Raw genomic sequence first — 18,444 nt, 5'->3', positions numbered from 1 at the left:
AAGCTATTCAGGAGGGTGGAATTCAAACTGTGACCCATTGGCAAGCTTGTGGGACAGCTTCAGCCATCTATTCTTATTACAACTAGGAATAATCAATCCTCAAGTCTACTAGTCTTGTACAACAGGATTCATTGCATGTTTGGAGCTAGAAGGGAACGCTTGTACAGCCACAAGGACAGCATGTAATTTCTGGCTGTAATTTCTCCCAAATCTGAGGAGGAAGTATGAGTGGAGGGAAGGTTCCACATTGGCGAGTGACATCACTTACTATTCTACAAGATGCTACTTGTAGAAGGGATTTTAAAAAGATGTGTTTGCTGCCAATATAGTATCTGCTAATTTGTGTCCAAAACTGCTCTCTCCACCCCAGGAGACTTGGCTTGGTGACCAGCCATCAGGCAGTAGGCTGAAATTGTGTTTGTTTGTCTCTTCACTCAGAAATCATAAGCTGCAGGTGAAGTATTCCTCTGCTGGAAGGATGGGGGTTGGAGGTGTGTGGAGCTGGGCACCCTGGGTGGAGTTAAGTGGACAACCTTTCACCTGTCCTTCAGGTATGCCTGGGTCACAAATCCAGCAAACCACAAGGTTCCCTCCTGAGGCAACCACCTGGATCAGTCTCACCAGTGTACTCTGCTTTTGTGTTATGGCTGTAACACAAAACACAAAACACCCCTGGAGGTCTCAGACCTGGGTCTCCTCAGGAGTATTCATATCCTCAATACTGTCCTCAAGGGAATGTGAAGGGCAGATGCCAGTAGTGAAATAATGGGACATGTCACAAATTTGGTAAATCAAGAAAACCATCAAGAGAAAGAGCAAGAGACAAGCATTATTAATCAATGAATTTAAATGGAAATTAAAAAGAATTAAATATTAACCAAAATAATATTAAAGTTAAAAGTAATTAATCAAATGGATAATTAATAAATGGTAAACTCCTTCTCCCCTGCCCCAATTTCTTATCTGTCTCTCATAGTCAGGCCCCAGTGACTTGTTTCTCCTTCATTTCTTTCACTAGCTACAGTATATTATCTGAACCCCTGAGCCACTATCTTCTCAGGAATCTACCTCTCACACATGGCTTGTTCCCACCATATTGGTCCACTCACTCAACAAGGACAGAGTCATTCCCTAACTAGTTCCCTGCTGCCTGTGAGTTTGCCTGGCTCGTGCTTAGGTGCTTGCGGGGAAATGATTGATTCTGGGGAGAGAAGCCACTATGGACACCTTCCCCATAGGACTGATAGTAATAATGTGACCGTGAGGGTTTAGAGACTCTTAGCTGTTGTGGGTACCCCTGTCCTTGTGGAGTTCGCCATAAAGAAGGTACAACACTCATTTTCTCATGTTTTGGTGGAAAGAAAAGAGGGATATCTGTATATGGATTTATCTAAACAGAAATGTCTGTCCTTATATACTGCAAGCAGTAATCTTAGAAATGCATGCAATAGTAATTAGACAAGAAACACCAAATGAGGGAATAAGCACAAACAAAGAAGAAAGAAAGTGATCACTCTTTGTGGATGAAGACACAATTTACTTTGAAAATTCTGAAGAGTCAACCAAAATTGAAATGTAACAATCAATTCAGAAAAGATTCAGGATTTTAAAAAAACCCCATAAACTAAGAGTATTCCAGTATGTAAACCAAACAGGAAGAGTTAAAATAAGAAATTCCATTCAAAATAGGTATGTAAAATATAAAATAAATATTTACAAATGTACCCACCACATATTCAAATAAACTACAAAGGACCTGTACAGTAGGGTGCTATCTATGTTTACAGAGAGTGATGATAAATATGCACATGTGTGGTATAGTTTAACACACACAAATACACACACATATTTGTGTTTAATAGTAGCTTTCTTTAGGGTAGAGTTGGGAGGTTCGGAGAAGAAAAAATAAAAATTGCACAGCAGAGAACAAAAGACAATTTAGCAAGCAACACAAAATAACAGTGTAACTTTAAATATGACATGTAGTATTTATTATATACTTTTTCAGAACAGTAAATAGTTTGAAATGCAAATTCATGATTTTTTATTGAATGATCTTTTTATGCTGTGCTGTGTACATGGAAATATACCCTTTTTTGTCTTTTTATATTCAAGTTAAAAGTGAATTTAAAGAGTTTTTAAAACAATCCCATGAAAAAATGCTCTAAATCATCATTGATGAGAGAAATACAAATTAGAAAGTACTCTGAGGTATCTTCTCAAAACCATTCAATTGCCTAATGTGAAGAAAAGGAAAATGACAAATGCTGGAGGAGATGGGAACAATGGGAAACTACCACACCATTTTTTGAGCTGCGAATTAGTCCAGTCGTTCTGGAGAGGTATTTGGAATGACACCCTAAGGGCTACGAAAATGTATACCCTTGGATCCAGAAATAACATTACTAGGTCTGTATCCCAAAGAGATTTTCTAAAAGAGGGAAGTAATCTACTCATAGAAAAGTATCTACAGCTGCTCTGTGGTGGCAAAGAATTGGAAATAAAGGGGATGACCATCAAATGTGGACTGAACAAATTGGGGGATATGATTATGATGGAATACTGATGTGCTATACAAAATGACCAACCGAATGGTATTAGAAAATCCTAAGAAAACATCTAGGAGTGGAGCCGGAGTGAAATGAGCAGAACCAGAAGGAAATATACAGAGCAACAATAATATTGTAAAATTGATCGATTGTGAAAGACTTACATAACTACTCTGATCAAAACGATGATCCAAGACAATTCCAAAGGACAGCTAATGAAAAAAATGATATTCATCTCCAGAGAGAGAACTGATGAACTCTGAGGGTGGATCAAAGCATAGTTGTTGGGTATTTTTTAAATTTGTTTTATTTTTCTTGTATTTTTATGTGTATTTTCGTTTGGAACATGGCCAAAAGGACAACAAATAGAAAGTCAGAGTTAGAAGGGATGTGGGACTATAGGTACAGAAAAACATTGCTGGTGGAGCTATGAAATGACAATCATTTTGGAAAGTAATTTAGAAATATGCAACGAAAGTTAAAAAAAATATCGTACCCTTTAAAACAAAGACTCAGTTGTTGGCCTTATACCCCAAGGAAGCCATTAATGAGAAAAAAAAGTCTCCATATACTCCAAAATAGTTATAATAGCTACAAACTGGAATCAATACAGATGCTCATCAACTTGGAAATGATTGCTAATCAACATATGGAACATGAATAATGGAATACTATTATAATGTTTTAAGGAACTATGGGAGTGGTGAGTACAGGGAAGTATGGAAAACTCTTTGCAAAGTGAAGTAGGCAGAGCCAAGAAAGCAGTACATATACACAGTAACTACAACAATTTAAATAGAAAACATGACACATAGAAAGTTAAAAGTACCTGTTACATTTTAAAGATCAAGTGGAACTAAAAAGAAAAATGAGAAAACACCACCAATCTACCCCATCCAGGAGGTGAAAAGTCCAAAGGTGTTACATACTGTACACCTTTCCCTGAAGGCATGGAACTGCTCTGCTTCCTCTTTTTCCCTCCCTTAAACAAAACAAAGCAAAAAATACTATTTGTCACATGATATACTGTGAAGGATGAGGAGAGTAAAAGATACACAGAATACCCTGGTGAAGTAAGAAACAGAAAACTTCAATAAAAAGTTTTTAAAAGAAGTCCAATATAAGTACAGGGGTGAAACAAGCATGTCCATTGTCACCACAGTTATTCAATATGGTACTAGAAATGTTAGCTTAACAATAAGAGAAGAAAAAGAAATTGAAGGAATTAAAATAGGCAAAGAAGAAACTAAGCTATCACTCTTTATACAGTATAAGATGATATGCTTAGAGAAACCCAGAGAATCAAGGAAAAAAATTCTTGAATTAATAAACAACTTTGACAAAGATGCAGAATACAAAATAAACCCACATAAATCATCTGCATTTCTGTATATTACTAACAAAGTCCACCAGGAAGAGACAGAAAGCTAAGGTAAGCACTAGAAAATATCTGGGAGTCCACTTGCCAAAACAAATCAAGGGACAATCTGAACAGAATTAGAAAACACTTTTCACACAGTCAGATCCAAGTAATCGGGAAAACATCAGTTGCTCGTGAATAGGCCAAGCAAATATTATAAAAATGACAACTCTACCTAAATTATTTTACTAATTCAGTACCATACCAATCAAATTGACAGAAAATTATGTTCTAGAGCTAGAAAAATAATATCAAAATTCATGTGGAAGAACACAAGTCCAGAATATAAAGGGAATTAATGAAAAGAAATTCTAGGGATGGTGGTCTGGCCATACCAGATCTCAAATTGTATTATCAATTAGCAATCAAAACCAGTTGGTACTGGCTAAGAAATAGAGGGGTACATCAGTGGAGTAGGTTAGGTACACAAGACATGGTAGTCAATGCTTACAGAATCTACTGTTTGATAAACCCAGGGACACCAGGTTCTTTAATTAGAACTCACTCTTTGATAAAAACTGCTCAGAAAACTGGATAATAGTGTGGCAGAAACTGGGCACAGACAATGGTTGACATTGTACACAAGAATAAAGTCTAAATGGGTACACGATTTGGATATAAAGACTGATACTATAAACAAATTATGGGGGCAAGGGATAGTTTATTTGTCAGATTCATGGAGAATGGAGACATTTATACCCAAACAAGAGATAGAGGACATTATGAAATGCAAAATGGGAAACAACAGAACAAGTTGTAGTATATGAATGTAATGGAAAACTATTGTTCTATAGGAAATGCCAACCAGAGGACTTCAGAAAAAGCTGGAAGCACTTGTATGAACTGATGATGAGTGAAATGAGCAGAACCAGGAGAACATTATACACAATTACAGTCACAGGGCTCAAGGACTGTTTCTTATAGACTTAGCCCTTCACAACAATTCAAGGACCTAAAGCATTACCAAAAGACTCTTGATGCAAAATGCCATCCACATCTTGAGAAAGAACTATGGAATCAGAATGCAGAATGGAGGAGACTATGTTCTTTTGTGTTATTTTTTGCTTTGGTTTAATTTTTCTCATGGTTTCTCCCATTCATTTTACTTCTTTTATTCAACATGATTCATGTGAAAATGTGTTTAATAAGAATGTATATGTAGAACCTACATAAAGTTGGATGCTGTTGTGGGAAAGGAGAGGGGGAGAAAATTCAAAAGTTATGGAAGTGATTGTTGAAAACTGAAAACGAATAAATCATTTTTTTAAAAGAGGTCAAGTATCTCCAGGGCAATATAGTTTGTCTCTATTTCTCCGAGAGCACAGCATCAAGATGATGCCATGACTTGCAAATGAATTGGATTTAAGTGAAGGAGGACTGTACAAAGTCACCAAGTTCACTTTCTCCTCTGAAGCCATCTGGGTCCAGTGTCAAGATATTAATCAGGAAGAATGGAGGTGACTCCAGACACAGTGAAAGACCTTGGCTTTTTAAAGGAAAGGTCTTTCCCAAGTCGCAGTTTCACTGAGGCAATGCACATTTAGTGATTAAGGCTTGGTAAGTAAGGAGACAATCATTACAAAGGTTATAATGGAAAGGGGGAGGGGGGAGAAGGAGGAAACAAAAGGTTTGTGTTAGTGATTATCAGTAGCAGATGTCAAATTATGCTACAGACCAGTGGTTATGAAAACAATTATTGTTTCATCCTTCCTGATTTTTTCTGACTCATTTGTGGTTTTCTTGGCAAAGATACTGGAGTGGTTTGCCATTTCCTTCTGCAGCTCATTTGATAGATGGGAAACTGAGGGAAACAGGGTTAGGTGGCTGTCTGAGGGCTACACAGCTATTAAGTGTCTGAGACCTGGAATTCAAGAAGGTGAGTATTCTTGACTTCAGGATCATTGGGACACCTAGTTGCCTGGAAACAGTTAGAACTTATTAAAAATTGAGAGTCTTATCAAGGGAGTAGTTTCAGTAGGCAATTTAAGGAGGCCATAAACAAGTGTTTAATAGATCAAGCAATTGTGAAGTGGTAGGGGGTTGGGGCAAGAGGGAACACACTATTTGATTTAAAAAAATAGATGGGAGAAGGGAAATGCAGTTTGTCAGAAATTCTATAGGACATCAACACCTCACACCATCAGTTACATTAAAGTACAAGTGGATATATAAATTAGTTGTAAAAGGGGAGTCAAGAGTAAGCTAGAGGCTTCTCTCTATGGCCTCCACCTTACCCTCCCTCCCCCTAAGCCCCAGACCTCCTGGACTGGTGATAAGACCCAGGAAGGTGCAACACTGGAGGAGCAGTCATATATGAGTTCACACACACACATGCACATGTGCACACAGAGATACGTATAATCATACCTACACACAGAAAACATGCTTAAACAAATATATTAATACTCCTACGCCTCCTCACCCGTACCCACACACATCCTCCAGGGCATTAAAACATGCCAATTGGGGTGGGGTCGGTTTGGGAAAAGATGGAAGAAGTACAGAAGAGAATATAAGGTGGGATGTGGAGGGGAGGAGGGGCAGCGGGATGGGCCGTGGCAGGTGGGAGTCAGAGAGAGGGGCTTACCTCATACACACCCACAGAGGAAAATGCAGGAATTTATATCTGGCCTGGGTGGGTGGGTGAGTGGGGGGAGAAGGGAAAGTTAGGGAGTAGGGACAGGGAGATCTCCAGCTGTTCATGGTCCATTCTCCAGACAGAGGGGAAAAGGGAACTCCCTCCTCAGGAGGGAAAGAGGACTGATCTTGGTCTTGAATGGGAAGGCAGGTTTAATCCCCACTCAGAGCAGAGGGAATCTAACCCCAACCCTTCGACCCTAAGCCTAAATCTCTAATACTTCCTTCCTGCACCCACCGACCCTCTCAGCTGAGAACCTTGCTTCATATTTAACTGAACACTTTGGGTGCATTCCCTGAGAGCTCCTTCTCTCCTCCTCTTCCTCTCACATCACTCATGTTCCTTCTGTCACTGTCTCGTCCTCCAGCCCTGTCCCTCACATCGAGATTTGCTGAATTCTCCTTGAACCAAACCTCTCTACCTGACCAGGAGGTCCCCTTTCAGCCCATTTCCCCCAGCAGACCTCTCCCTCTATTATCCATAGTCTCTCCTACATCCAATATCTCTCTGTGTACTGGCTGTTTCCTGATATGTCTGTCTCCTCCACCCTTAAAAAATCTCTTCCTGGATGCATCCATAATTATCACCACTTTTTTGTGGCTAAACTCCATGAAAATGCCCTTAAAATATGCACTTTTGGTTTATCTTTCCACAATCTGTCTTTCCAGTAAGAACAGGGATGAAACAAGGATACCCATTGTCACCACTGTTATTCAATATGATACTAGAAATGTTAGCTCTAGCAAAAAGGAAAGAAAAACATTGAAGCAATTAGAATAGGCAAAGAAGAAACTAAGTTATCACTTTTTGTAGATGATATAATTACATACTTGGAAAATCCTAGAGAATCAAGTAAAAAGCTACTTGAAATAATAACAACTTGAGCAAAGTTGCACGTTACAAAATAAACCCACACAAATCTTCTGCATGTCTATATATTACTAACAAAGCCCAAAAGCAAGACATAGAAAGATAAATCCCATTTAAAGCTAGGGTAGACACTACAAAATATTTGGGAGTCTACCTGCCAAAACAAACCCAGGTATTATATGAACACAATTACAAAACACTTTTGGAACAAATAAAGTCAGATCTAAGTAACTGGAAAAACATCAGTTGTTCTTGGGTAGGCTGAGCCAATATAATAAAAATGGCAATTCTACCTAAATTAATTTACTTATTCAGTGACATACCAATCAAACTTTCAGGTAATTATTTTCTAGAGTTAGAAAAAATATCAAAATTCATGTGGAAGAACAAAAGGTCCAGAATACCAATGGAATTAATGAAAAGAAATGCTAGGGAAGTGGCCTAGTTCTTTCAGATCTCAAATTTCCTTATAAAGCAGGCCTTATCAAAACCACTAGGTACTGGTTAAGAAACAAAGGGGTAGACCAGTGGAATAGGTTAGGTACTCAAGACACAGTAGTCAATGAATACAGCAATGTACTGTTTCATAAAATGAAGGACTCCAGCTTCTGGGATAAGAACTCACTGTTTGACAAAAACTGCTGGGAAAACTGGATAACAGAGTGATGGAAATTAGGCATAGACCAATGCCTGACAGTACACAACAATAAAGTCCAAATGGGTACATGATCTAGGTATAAAGACTGACACTGTAAACAAATTAGCGCAGCAATGAATAGTGTATTTATCAGATTTATGGAGAAGGGAATAATTTTTAACTAAACAAGAGACAGAAAGTATTATGACAGGCAAAATTGATATTTTTGATTACATTAAACTGAAAAGTTTTTGCACAACCAAACCCAATGCAATAAGATTAGGAGGGAAAGAGAAAACTGGGAAAGAATTTTTGCAATTAGTGTCTGTGATAAAGGCCTCATTTCTAAAATATATAGAGAATTGAGTCAAATGTACAGGAATACAAATCACTCCCCAATTGATAAATGGTCAAAGGATATGAACAGGTAGTTTTCAGAGGAAGAAATTGAAGATATCTACAGTCACATGAAAAAAATGCTCTAAATCACTATTGATTAGAGAGATGCAATTGAAAATAACTCTGAGGTACCACATCACACCTATAAGGTTGATTAGCATGACAAAACAGGAAGATGACAAATGTTGGAGAAGATATGGGACAATTGGAACACTAATTCATTGTTGGTGGAGCTGTGAGCTGATCCAACCATTCTGGAGAGTAATTTGGAGCTATGCCCAAAGAGCTACAAAATATGCATACCCTTTGACTCAGCAATATTGCTTCTAGGAATATATCCCCAAGGGATCATAAAAACTGGAAGAGGCCCCACTTGTACAAAAATATTTATGGCAGCACTCTTTGTGGTGGCCAAAAACTGGAAATCAAGGGGATGCCCATCAACTGGGGAATGGCTGAATAAATTATGGTATATGAATGTGATGCAATACTATTGCATAATAAGAAATGATGAACAGGCAGACTTCAGAGAAAAATGGAAAAACTTATATGATCGGCTGCTGAGCAAAAGGAGCAGAAGCATGAGAACTTTGTATACAGCAACAGCCACAGTATGTCAGGATTTTTTCTGGTAGACTTAGAACTTCATTGCTATGCAAGGACCTAAAAAAATCCCAATGGTCTTTTAAGGCAAAATGCCTTCCACATCCAGAGAAAGAGCTATGGAATTAAATTGTGGAATGTAGCAGAACATTTTCTTTTGGATTTGGTTTGGGTTTGTTATGTGATTTCTCCCATTCATTTTAATTCTTCTATACAACATAACAGTGGTGAAAATGTATTTAATAGGAATGTATGTGTAGAATCCATATGAAATTGTATGCCATCTCAGGGAGGGAGGGGGAAAGTGGGGAAAGGAGGGGGAGGGAGGAGAAAAAATCTAAGTTATATGGTAGTTATTGTAGAACCCAGAAAATAAATTTAAAAAATCAATAAAAAAATAAAAAATCACATTAATTCCTAAAATATGTGTTCCAACTTCACTCCCTCCCCATTCATCACCACTAAGAAGGCAAGCAATTCCATATAGGCTATATATGTGTAGTTTCACAATAGACTTCCAAAACAGACATGCTGTGAAAGACTAACTATATTTCCCTCCATCCTATCCTGCCCCCATTTATTCTAATCTCTCTTTGGATCTTGTTCCTCCCATAAAATGTTTACTTCTAATTATTCCCTCCTTCCATTTGCCCTCCCTTCTATCTTCTCCTCCACCCCACTTATCCCCTTCTTCCCTACTTTCCTGTAGTGTAAGACAGATTTTCATACAAAATTGAGCATGCGTGTCATTCCCTCCTTAAGCCAAACATGATAAGAGTAAGCTTCACTTTTTCCTGGGTCTGTATTCATTGAGCTTTTGAACCTCCTTTTTCATTTGGCTAATTCTGCTTTTTAAAGCATTCTTCTTCTCCTTTCCTTTTTGGGTCTCTTTTGCCATTTGAGTTAGTCTGCTTTTAAAAGTGTTATTTTCTTCAGTATTTTTTGAGGTCTCCTTTACTAAGCTCTTGACTCACTTTTCAAAAGACTGAAAAAATTGAAGACAATGTGAAATATCTCATTGGAAAAACTACTGACCTAGAAAACAGATCCAGGAGAGATAATTTGAATATTATGGGACTACCTGAAAGCCATGATCAAAAATAAGAGCCTAGAAATCATCTTTCATGAAATTATCAAGGAAAACTGCCCTGATATTCTAGAACCAGGGGGTAAAGTAAATATTGAAAGAATCCACCTACCACTTCCTGAAAATATTGGAATAGAAAAACTCCTAGGAATATTATAGTCAAATTCCAGAGTTCCCAGGTCAAGGAGAAAATATTGCAAGCACCAAGAAAGAAACAATTCAAGTATTGTAGAAATACATTCAGGAGAACACAAGATCTAGCAGCTTCTACATTAAGGGATCAAAGGGCTTGTAATAGAATATTCCAGAAGTCAAAGGAACTAGGATTAAAACCAAGAATCACCTACCCAGCAAAACTGAGTATAATATTTCAGGGGAAAAAATGGTCATTCAACGAAATAGGGGACTTTCAAGAGTTCTTGATGAAAAGAGCAGAGCTGAAAAGAAAATTTGACTTTCAAGCACAAGAATCAAGAGAAGCATGAAAAGGTAAACAGGACAGAGAAATCACAAGGGACTGACTAAAGTTGAACTATTTACATTCTTAAATGGAAAGATAATATTTGTAACTCCTGAAACTTTTCTCAGTATTGGCTAGTTGGAGGGATTATACACATACATATAGACAGAGGGCACAGGGTGAGCTGAATAGGAAAGGATATCTAAAAAAAATAAAATTAAGGAGTGAGAGAGGAACATATTGGGAGGAGAAAGGGAGAAATGGAATGGGGCAAATTATCTCTCAAAAAAGAGACACCACAAAATTCATCTCCAACATTTATGGATAACACCTTTGGAATGACATTACTTTTATACTCAGCCAGTGTTGTATCTTTGCTTGTTTTTCCTCCAGAATCTTCAAAATCACCTTGCCATGAAATTCAAATAACAAACATTTAGGATCAATTAATATAATATGTGTTTTAATGACAGTTACAAAAATTAAATGAAAGTCCTAAGCCCTCCTAAATCCTCCATAGTATGTATCAGTTGTATAGAATCAGCATATCATAAGAGAAATATTTAGTTAAATGAGGGAAATTCAGATAAAAAATTACAACACAAATCCAGGAACAAATTTTTATCTGAAGGACAGTGCTGGAAAAGAATCAGGAAACTCAATTAAAATCCTCCACATTCAGTCTTCCATTTGCTTTGTTTGAATTCCAAGGAACATGACTCACTTGTGGCAGGTGCCTCCTAGAATCAATCTCCTACCTTTACAGCTTCCTGTTGTGTGTTATCTTTCCCCATCAGACAGTAAAGCTCCTCGAGGACAGGGGCTGTATTTCTTATTTATATCCCCAGTGCCCAGTACCATACCTGGCATATAGAAGGTACTTAATAATAGTTTATTGAATACAAAAATCCATGTTTTGATATTTATGACCAAGGAAAAGTAACAACCTCTTTAAAACTTATTTTTTAAGTAGAACTAACTCTATTTTCAATACTTCTTTCACAGGACTGTTAGGAGGAAAACATTTTATAAACCTTAAAAGCACTATGGAAATGTGCATTAATATTTTAAATAATGAGGTCTACTGAAGAAGTCTGGCCTTGGAATCCACGGAGATCAGTAGTTGAAGTCCTGCCTCTGGTCACTTAGCATCCTCTCAGTACCTGGCCAACTGTTCAAGACTGAATTACCCAAGCTGCTGATTTGCATTGGTAGTTTCTGAACCTCATGCCAACAAAAGAAGTCTATCCTTTCCCCCAAATTATTAAGTATGACCTCATTTAAAACAAAATGACAAAAAAGTTTTCTTCTCAATTAAATTTAAGAGGGCGATGTACTATATATGTAAAAAGAAACTATATATATGGCGTATGGGGGAAACATTAAGAAAGAGATTTTATTCTGCAATCTCAAACCAGAATAATTTTCTCCATTTGAAATCAATATTATTGACAAAAATATTTCAAAAACATGAACACTCACTTTTATCTGAACTTTGCATCTTGGAATTTTGTCCTTTGGATCTCAAACCATACCCCATTTACAATAGTACAAGATCTAAGTGTTTTCCTATAAGATATAAGAAAGTGACTATTTCTTTTAAAAACATATAATATCTTTATATCGAATAGCATAATATAGATTACATATCTTCAAATAGTATTTATAAGTAAACTGAGTACAAAGAAAGAGACTTGGAAATATCTAGTAAATGAAGCTCTTTTAAGCTTAAGGGCATTATGTTTTGGGAGATAGCTAGTTATTTAAAAAATAAAATTAAAAAATGGGAAATGTTGCATAATGTAAAAAAATGAACCTTAAAACAGTAATTAACTAACATGTCTAAAGACCATGCTCAGTGAAAATTACTGAAAATACAGTAAAATTAAGATTATCAAAAGTTTTCTGAAAAGATATTCAAATGTTGATGTTATTATATGTTATACATACATATGAGTCAAATAGGGGTAAATCACTTAACTAGAAAAGAGTTAAAAAAAACTTCTATAAAAGTGTGTTTTCTAAGAGGCCTCACAAGAGTTAAGAACAACTTCTTTATTTTTGCTTGAGTTTTTTTTTTTTTTGGAGGCAATTGGGGTAAAGTGATTTGTACACAGCTAGTAAGTGAATGAGGTCAGATTGGAACTCAGGTCCCCCTAATTCCAAAGCCCATGCTCTATTCAGTTACAGTAATTTCAACATATACCATGTAAATTCAAAATCAGCAATGATACAATATCAGAAACTGAGAGAGAGAGATCAGTGCTAAGTATGTCATATTAACTGAATTCACTAAAATACATCATTTCAACTGCACTAGGATTGAATCAAGGAAGACTAGTTTTAAATTCTAAAAGTCTAGAATACAAAGTCCTTAAAAAATTACAAAGCCCAATTATTTAGAGGTGCTTACAATGCCTGCTTGATACAGTGATGAAATACAAATATGTGCAGACTGCTCAAAGAGACTTTACTGACTAGACAAACATCAATTACTTAAGGGAAGGAAAGAAGCTCTTTCTCAAATTTAAAAAAAAAAAGGTGAATTATTCAAAATGGCTGGGATGAGTCTCATGTTTTCTTACTGTCTTCTCAGGAATACTTGGAAAATAAATGAGAAAACTGAAAAGCATTAAATTCTACAGAAAGATAGAGAAATTAATGATTTTTTGATCTTACCAGAGCTCAGAATCCAAACATCATCAGCAAAAGAAATCATTTCTTCTTGTAATATATCAAGAATTTTAAAAGAACAATACTGTTCAACTATTAAGGGTTTAATATCATTGGCACAGTCATTGTCACAACTTCCTTCTGCTGGAATTACACTGCCAACAAAGCATTTTCGGACCCGAAAGAAATGAAAGGTATTCTAGATTGAAAGAATGGGCAATAGCAACTGATTTTCCTCCTTAAGAACTTATAAAAGACATTTAAATTTGTGTTTTATCTTGAAGCATTATCCAGAAACCTCAAATTTTTAAGTAAAACTTTAAAATTCCATAAAAAACAACTTTTCATTTCCAACCATTGTGCATTACATGTCTTTATTTGGAGTTGTTTTGGTTTAGAGAAATTACAGAAGCAAACCTTTTTAAAATCCCTTTATTTTATGTCATGTGAAACAAGTTTAACTGCAGACTCTAGCTATGGCCTCTGGAATAAAATATAAAGCTTCTATTTATCTCTAAATAGCATTTTATTATTTCCAATTGCATTGTAAAGGCAATTTTTAACCATCATTTAAAAGTTTTTTTGAGTTCCAAGTTTCTCCCTTCCTCAACTCCCCCTTCCCTAAAACAGTAAGTAATTTGATAAAGGTTGTTTATGTGCAATCATGTAAAACATATCTAATACTAGTCATGTGAAACTTCTCTTTCAGGCTCTTAAAGTCATTAACAACCTCTCCAGCTTCATTATATAATATCCCATCTTCATCACACTAAGTCTGACTACTTGTAGAAAAGACGAACAATTTCAGAATTTCTATGACAAAATTATATAAAATTTTAAAAAAACAAAACGATATACAAAGAAGTGGAAATAATCCCTCATCTCTGACAAAACTTTAATAACAACACATATTTTTAAAAGGAGAAATGCAATTAAATATTTATTAAGCACTTACTGTGTTTCAAGGGATAAAAACATAATGCATTGATCCCTACTCCTAAGGTGAGAGAAAGGGACTGGGGATGGGGGAGCAAGGGAGCAAGAAAGGAGAGGGAAGAAAGGAAGAATAGGAAAGAAAATGAGGTTTTCAAAGAGTTTGCATTAATGTTTTACTACCCCAGTGCTATTCCTCAGATGTAGTCAAAGAACAGAACAAGCAAAGACAGTGTTGCATACCTGAATTCACAACACAACCTGCATATTAGAGCACAAAAATTAGTCATTCCAAAGTAATACATCTCACATCAACAATTACTAAATTAATTTGGGTATAATCAATCAACATTTATAACTTGTCTTTCAAATATGAATAGGAGATCCACACATTATGGTCTAGGAAGTATGCCCCTAAAATCAAGGAAGAAGAAATTGGGTAAATTTTGTCATGTTACATGTATTTTCAAAATCTAAAATCCCCACAGATTTGATAAACTTTCATAATTAATAATTTGGAAGGAAAACTACCACGACTAAAGCCTGTTCACAGTGCCCCATGGAAACCTGCAGGGAAATCTTGGATTCCCCAGAATTAAATCTTACACTACTAAGAACTTAATGGAAAACAAAAATGAAGAAATTCACACAGAGGGGAAAAGAGTTGAATATTTTTGTTCATCTGCTAATTTGGCTTATTGCAATAAGCTCTCCATTTCCGTAATCAGTATATAACACGTGTGCCTTCTTCTGCTGATCATCAACGTTCTGTACTGATACTCTGTTCCAGGTCTACAGGAAAATAAAACACATTGCTTTGTTACAGAATTACAGAATTGGAGACAAAATTCAATTAATCTATGTTTTACACAAATGGAAAAAAGTCCCATTATTCTAAGTAAGCATTAAAGAATAACTTGTTTTTTTTTTCTTTCCAAGGAATCCCAAGAAGCTTCTCTAAAAATGTATTGCAATTATTGTATATTTTAGTATGTACAATGAAATATTTTATTTTATCTGTAATACTGTCTGTTTTATGTTTCAGTTGTATATGTACAAGCTACTTAAAAAAGTCACTAACCTACAACTAGCAAATAGTACAAGTATAAAAGAGGAAATGAAATTAGATTTAACACTTAATAGATTTTTTTTAAGCACTAGTATCCCTATGGATTATTTAAATAATAAAGTACTTAAAAATGTGTATAGTAGTTATACTCATCACTTGTTAGATTATCTGATCCACAGCGTACTTGGCAACAGAGATTTCCCCTTTAATAGGAATGTATTCTTCTTGAGGCATCATGTTCATATATGATTTGTTCAAACTTGTAGAAAGTTTTTGATACATCCTAAAACTTCTGAAGAAGAGATCTGTACATAAAATTCACCTGGGTCCTTGAATTCAGTAACTGTACCCATTTTGGCCGTAAGAATGAAAATATGCAATTACTTACATTCCACTGCAACATAAACTTCTTAGAAACATTTTATAAACAAAAGATTCAAAGACTTTTCAAAATAGCTTGCAAATGAAATCTATATTAAACATGTTATCAAAGATATTTGCAAAGAAAAGTATCATAAATTCACCAAAAGCTAACAAGGAAGAAAATAAAGGTGGCTGCGGATATGTAAAAACATAGCCATTTACAATCCTTTGAAAATGTTTGAAAACTTTATATGAGAAATTAATATCTTTACTTCCATAGTTTTGCTTCGTTGAATGTTCTGTAAATCAAAAAACATTATTTTCTTAGTACATCCTATTATTTCTGTGGTGATTCCAAGTTGACAATCATCCAGTTTAGAAATAGAAATTACTAACTTAAAAGGTTTCACTCTCATGCTATAATGCACAGAACAAAAACTCCCAGAATCCTTAAAAGCAGTTTTACTACTCAGACTTGAGAAATACTAAATCCTAAAGATTAAGACATACAGTCTTTATTTTCATTCTACTCCAAATATACAGCAAATACTTTAAAAGAAACATGTGGTGTTGCCCAGTCACAAAATACCCTAAGTACCTAGTAAATAAAATAATTTATTCTGTGCTTCTTTTTTAATACATGGAAATCTATATTAATAGTATCTCAACATGAACTTTTCAGGGCTGGATGAAAGCTTCATAATTATATAAACAGTAAGTAAAGTTGACTGTAAAAAAAAATCTACAATTAAGAGGGGAGGAGTCCCAGTGAAACATAAATAGGTTAAATAATTTGTTGAGGCTACATTTGCAGTGAATTTGAAATGATCCAGTCCACATATTAACAAAGAATTGGCATCAATGAAGCGACTGTCTTCCTATATATTTGAAAAAGGTCAGAACTCACAGTTGGAGCACATACATAAAGAATTCCTTTGGAGAGAAGGGAAGATTCTCACAAGAGAGCTTTAAACACATTTTACAAATGATATCTAGCAACATTGGGCTCTACCCTTAATACTTTAATATAATGGTATACTACTGCTCCAACAAAATTATTAAAAAAGTCCAAAGAAGCAAAGTACATTGATGATAATAAAGGTGCTTACTCTTAATTCCGTAAAATTTTGGTACAAATTCTAAATCTAAAGGTGAAGAGAAACGTGTTATACCTCTTTAATTACTTCCATTTTCTTTGTTTCACAAGATAATTTTGTATCTTCAGGTAAGTGAAACTGGAACATAGCAAATGGTTAAAATATTAATACTTCAGTATTAAAGAAGCAATTAAAAGAAATTTATCCTTAAAAACAAAAATAGCTTAATATCTCTACAGAAAAATGTAACCATAAAGTAAAACATTAGCTCTATGTTAGGAACACAATGAAGCATGACTGGATATCCAAAATTTTCCCTGATAGCTGAGTGATAATAAAGTTATTATTATGGTTCTCCTCAATACTAATTAAAGAGGTATTGAAAATTATACTGTATTAAAACTGATAAGGTATATTTTAATTGATTTATTTACCTACTATTTATTATGTCATATCTGTGAACCATACTAGGTGCTAAGAAAAGTAAAATCTAAGTAAGATATATTCTCTTCTTTCATGGAGTTTCTAATCCAGAAGGAACCTTGCACATTTGTTGAAATGAATGACAAGCAGAGGAATAACACATAATCAATAAGCATAGTGAAGACTATAGTAAGCATACAAGAGAAGTTCAAGGTGAGAAAGAAAGATAACTTCTGAAGGGGAGGAGAGTGAAATAATTCAAAGACTTCCTGGAAAAAGTAGCATTAAATCTGGGTTTTGAAGGACAGGTAAAATCACAAAGATAGAGACAGGTGACAAAGGAATTTCCAAGTAGAGAATGCCTTGAACAACTCTTCAGCCCTCTAAAATGAGGTCCTAAAACTGACATCTCCTGCCCCTAATCCTTTCATCACCTGAGTAAAAGGAGAAGTGTTCAGAAGAAAATTTTCTACTTGAAGAAATGCTTGAAAGCACTGAGGGAGAGGGTGAAGCCATCATAGTCCTATACTGAGTAGTTCTTAAAAATTCTTTTCTGAATCCTTTTTTGTGTATGATGAACATGTGTGTGAGTACAGTGTAGAATGCTATGAAATACAGAAAGTTGGTCAGATTGAAAAGAATTTCTCACATACAGGGTAGGGCCAAAGACCTACAGGGATTCCCATAATTCTGATATTCTATTTTCATTTCCTAGCTCAATTTTGAACCATGGTCGGCATCACAGTCTTATGAGAAAGACCAATGGGAAAGGAGAGCAGTCTACGATCTTCTAGGCAAGCATGCTCTAGTAAGCAGGAGAGATACTGTAACCTTGGGAAAAGTCAGTGCAAACACACCTAAATAAGACAGGCTCTGATGTAGCCAAGGGGGTGGTGGCCTGAGGGCAATGCCACCTCCTGACTGAAATGTATTCCATTCTAGTTAACTGATAAAAATCTCTGAAGAAGGCAGAAAGCATGGAAGTCAGCTAGAAATGATTAGGTTATGTTCTAACAGCACCACCAAATGGACACATCATCTACATCACCTGTCACAAGGAATAAAATAAAAGGGAAAAAAAGGCAATTAACCCTAAGAAAAAGATAAATAGTACCTGGAACTTCAAAATATTAATATCCTCAGCAGTAAAACTCTAATAAAACTGGTGCTTATAAATACCATGAATAGCTATATATTGATCTTTCAGATCAATTTTTAACTCT

The 18,444-nt window shown here is 35.4% G+C and overlaps 1 protein-coding gene across 1 annotated transcript in view; it reads right to left on the bottom strand.

The window, feature by feature from the left end:
- Positions 1-18,444, bottom strand: part of LOC140515394 (uncharacterized) — a 1,104,438-nt gene that overhangs the window by 657,922 nt on the left and 428,072 nt on the right. The gene's annotated exons all lie outside the window — the stretch shown is intronic.

Source organism: Notamacropus eugenii, chromosome X (assembly GCF_028372415.1).
Source record: "Notamacropus eugenii isolate mMacEug1 chromosome X, mMacEug1.pri_v2, whole genome shotgun sequence".
NCBI classification, from domain to species: Eukaryota; Metazoa; Chordata; class Mammalia; order Diprotodontia; family Macropodidae; genus Notamacropus; species Notamacropus eugenii.
The sequence above is the reverse complement of the archived record's forward strand: the minus strand, read 5'-3'. Positions and strand labels throughout refer to the sequence as shown.